The 4,780-nt window shown below is 41.1% G+C and overlaps 1 pseudogene; it reads left to right on the forward strand.

Annotated features, from left to right (window-relative positions):
- Nucleotides 1-3,725: 3,725 nt before the first annotated feature.
- LOC147445343 (uncharacterized) lies at nt 3,726-4,481 on the forward strand (annotated as a pseudogene).
- Nucleotides 4,482-4,780: the final 299 nt, after the last annotated feature.

Below are 4,780 nucleotides of genomic sequence, written 5' to 3' on the forward strand. Positions count from 1 at the left end.
TTCAAAGAACTTTTTCTACTTGAATAATGTAGTATAATGCAAATTGAGTTAGTGCCATGCTTCCCTCATTCTTTTGATGTCATTGTAGTTGATGCATATAAGTATGTATATAAATACACATATCCCTATAGATATGTGTTAAGGGATATATGAAACATAGAGTGTAACCATGAATAGATGATAGCTCAAACTACACAAAAATATTAAGTTTTTTAATAGCGTTATAAGAACTGGGACTTGAATAATTCCCAAAATTCCTAAATAGGTCTTGGTATGTGTGGCCAAGTGTTCAACATGATGTTCATCATTGGTGCAAGTCTTGTAAAGAGTGTCAAAGCATGGCAAATAGGGTTCTCAAATCAGAAATTAGAGGCACCATTGTGTCTTATGATGTGTTTGAGAAGTGGGGTATTGATGCAATAGGTCCTCTACCTATGACAGCTAGAGGCAAATGTTACATACTTACTACTGTTGACTATCTATGTAGGTGGGCCGAAGCCATGGGCCGAAGCCAAAGCTATTAAGCACATCACGAGTAAAGATGTTTTCTTACTTATATATGAAGATATTTGCAGAAAATTTGGCATGCCATTGGAGTTACTTTCTGACAAGGATCTAGGTTTCAGGGGAGAGCTGGTGGATTATCTATGTGAGAAGCTTCAGGTGCATCGTAGGTTTACTACTCCATATTATCCCCAATGCAATGGAATGAATGAAAGGTTTAATCGAGATCTCATAAGGATGCTTACAAAGATGACAAGAAAAAATGTGAAGACTTGGGATTTAGAGCTACCTTGTGCTCTATGGGCTTACAGGACTGCCATCAAATCAGGTACTCGTTTCTCTCCCTTCCATCTAGTTTTTGGCAAAGAGGCTTTACTTCCTATTGAGGTGGAGATACCATCTTTGAAGATGATGCTAAAGCTTGAAGAAGAGCCCAATGATGCATTCAAGGAAAGCTTCTACATTTGCAATGTGTACAGTTGAATAGGTTGTTGGCTTTTAAGAATTATGACCAGGTATTGAAGAAGAATCAAGCAAAGGCAAATGAAAAGGTGAAGGACAAGGACATCAAGAAGGGTGACATGGTGCTTCTTACAATAGTAATCTTGCTAGCACTTTTCAAAATAAATTTCAAATCAAGTGGCAAGGTCCTTTCTTGGTCTTAAACAGGTTTCCAAATGGCACATATCAGCTTGCTGACTTGGGTGGTACCCCACATAAAGCGCGTGTGAATGTCTACAGGTTGAAGAAGTATATTGCAAGGTTGATGACTGTGATTGAGTATGAGCCTTCTTTTGAAGAATTTTCTGATCATGTGGCTAATGATAGAGATGAAGTGAAGACTCCCTCATGTGGTTTACAGAATCTCTTGTCTGCTTCGGATCATGAATGATCTAGTAGGTTGGGGTGTGGAAAACTATGTTGGGCGCATTTCTGACACCCCGTTTTTTGTAAATTTGTAAATACGGACATGAAGCCTGATGTCAAAAGGGTGTGTGGGCTTTATTTTTGTGGGTTTTTTAGTTTTCTTTAAGCACATGTACATGCATTGCAAGTCGCTAGTCTAGTGACAGCTGTCGGGCCCCTGTCAGGCTACTATAAGTGCCCGTGAGTGAGTTTTTTGAAGGGAAACTTGTATATAACAAAAACAATTGTAAAAAACTAAAAAAAAATCAGAAAAACATAAGAAATTTACAGGTTTTAGCTCGTTGTGCCTCCTTGGTGCTTTTTGATGCAGGTTTTTGCCCCGACTAGCCTTCTCTACGTGTAGTCGTGCTAGGACAGCTTTCTGTTTGCGTCAATTTTTCTCATGGCGGCATATGGAATAAATTTTGGTCATCTTCATATTTCTTGCCATTTATTTTCCAATCTTTTTTCCAAGCTTTAAAGTGCCCCAATTGGAGTTATGCTCTTCAGGTTATGACTAGTTCTATGCAGGGTTATGACTATGGCAGCCTGGTGAAAAACTGCATGTGGGCAGATTGGGAGGGCTTGTTTCTATGAATTGTGAAGTTGAGGTTGAAGTTGTGGGTTTGTGGTGTTGATTTGGGAAAGGGGAAGCTCTTGTCTTCATATGCATTGGTCGACTTGTGTTGTAAATCCGTGCTTTGAAAGGGTTTTGCTCCTATGCTCTATGGTCCGTTGGGTGGGCGTGTGCTTGTAAATTCCCAAGGGAGCATAGGAATTTTGGTTGGGGGTTATGAAGATTTATTTTGGTATAGTTTTTGGTTATGAGGATGAAGTTTTAACGCTCTTGGGCTATCAAGCTATAGAGGTATCCCAGTTTTCCTTTTGCCCCACAACATCTTTTTGTAACTATTGAAAAACCATGTATATTTTATAAATAATGACAATGGTGTCGTAACTATTACATTTGCAAATCTTAACAATCAAGTGATTTTGCCTATGATGTGTACAATTGTCATTGATTTAATTTTATCAATTTACTTTTGTCAGTTTTGTATCTTTATTCTACAAACAATACTATGGATGATGGAGTTAGTGGTTATATTGTCTTCTGGGTGACTACTTTGGGTCTATACCTTGCACTTTCTTTCAAAGGTGAATCTGGGCTTATCTTGGATTCATTTAGGTTTACTCTATTATTGAAACATTCAATATGGGTGATGGGGGATAGGGCATTCAATGCTTGACACCCAAAAAAAATTTACTCTCGACGGACATCGCTATATAAGTCTCTGCAACGTCGCTATAGGTAGTCTGTAACCGTCGCTATATAGAGATGGTTATAGTGACGCATATAGCAACAGTTATAGCGACACTCCTAGAAACGTTCCCGTAGTGATGCTATTAGCGACGGTCTTAGTGACCCTGGAGAGTATAAAAACCCAGTGTATTTTGGTCGCTGAAAACGTCACAAGTGCACACAACCTCTTGTAGTGGCACTCATTGTCATTTGTTCTCTTTGAACTTAGCTTCATGTATGTTTTTTAATGGAATTTATGGCTTGTCTAATTATTTATTTTTTATGACACATGACTAAATAAACAATTTTATCGTGTGCAGGACATCGAATGGGATGATCGTGGTCTCCCTAGAGTCCCTGAGCATGATTGTTGGCTCAAGGAAAAACTCCCTTGTCCTTGCACCAAGTGCAAAAGGGAAATCCTTTGCTTGAGGCACATTGCATTGGAGCATGTGGAGAATGAAGGGCTTTGGCATCCTCAAAAAAGCGCTTGGAGAGATGAGAGAACGACTCACCCATCGCTTGAAGAGGTGCCTCATTGGTCTGTGTTCGGTGGTGGTGCATCGGCGCGCAAGGCCAAATGGCAGAGGCAAGAGCTACTGGGCAATTTGGGTGCACCGCATGGTGATCCTCCCATTGTCTCTACTTCAGAAGTTCCTATGGCATCTTTATCACACTTTGAGGTAGAGGATGAGCACATGTTCAACATGTGTGATGAGTTATTATCTCATGAGCACGACGTGTGCGAGGAGGATTGTCAGTCCTACACTCAATGGGCTGCCGAAACGGAGGATAGATTGATAGCGAGTGCCCGAACACCTCTTTATAACGGTGCACAGTACTCGATGTCTCTCTTGCAAAGGGGGGGAGGGAGTCCATTGTGAGGGGAATCCATATGTGGACTATGCACGACTATCCTGGGCTTGGAGAGATTTCTGGTAACCCTCTTTCCTCTATGTCTCTCTCTATCCTTCCCTCTCTCCCTTTAGTTCAGTCATCTCTCTAACGATATGATATGTATGCAGGGTTGTCCACATCGGGACACAATGCATGTCCTACTTGCGGGCCATCGTTGGTGACAAAGAGGCCCGATTCCTTACGCAAGGTAATCTATCCAAACAACCGTCGTTTCTTACCCCAAGGGCATAACAAGCACAAGGCTCCAACAAATGGAAAGAGCCCTCTAAAGCTCACGATGATAGATTGGGCAACCATTTGGGAAGAGCACCACAACAACAATCTGGCTCCGTGTCCTCCACCAAAAGGTATGTCAAGGTAATCCATATTTTTGAGGCTTCCGTATTGGAAGGACTTTAAAATACAACACCTCTTGGATCCAATGCACATATTCAAGAATGTAGTCCAAACACTATGGGACCACATTATTGGCAAGAAGGACTCTTTGTGTGCGAGGGAGGATTTGAGGCTTTTAAAACGTCTCCCCACCTCTACTACTCCACGCCGTGCCCCAAATGGAAAGATTGTGCTTCCTAAAGCACCATTAATGCTAGCCAAAGAAGAATTAGACAAGGTGAAGCGTACCATTGCCTCTATTCGCACACCAACAGGATACATGAGGTCACTAAAGGGAGCTTTCACAAAAGCAAAGAAAGGTGGAAGCGTTCAATTGTATGGGTTGAAGTCCCATGATTCGCACAACATGCTTCAGGTAATCTTCATACTCCCTACTCTATCTATAGTTTGTGTGTATGACTTTCACTCGATCACTTTCCCTTCCCCTGATTTACATTGTAGTTCATTTTTTCGGTGAGTATGTGTATATGTCGGGACAAGAAAGTCAGGGATGCTATTTTCAAACTAGGAGAGCTAGTAAGGTACACCACAAGACTCCACTCAACTACACCTTTTTTATGTACACAATAATTTCAACTAGCACTTAGTGCATCCTTGTTCTCTTTCTTGCAGATTTGTGAGCTCCAAGAAAATCAAAATAGAGGCTATCCTTGTTGCTCAAACACTTGCAATAGAAATTGTGTGCGCCATTGAAGATGCATTTCCTCGATCGGTTCTTCTTAGTCAAATTCACCTCTTGGTTCACCTGGTGGAGGA

This window comes from Adiantum capillus-veneris, chromosome 12, assembly GCF_014529385.1.
Source record: "Adiantum capillus-veneris isolate H3 chromosome 12, ASM1452938v2, whole genome shotgun sequence".
Classification (NCBI taxonomy): Eukaryota; Viridiplantae; Streptophyta; class Polypodiopsida; order Polypodiales; family Pteridaceae; genus Adiantum; species Adiantum capillus-veneris.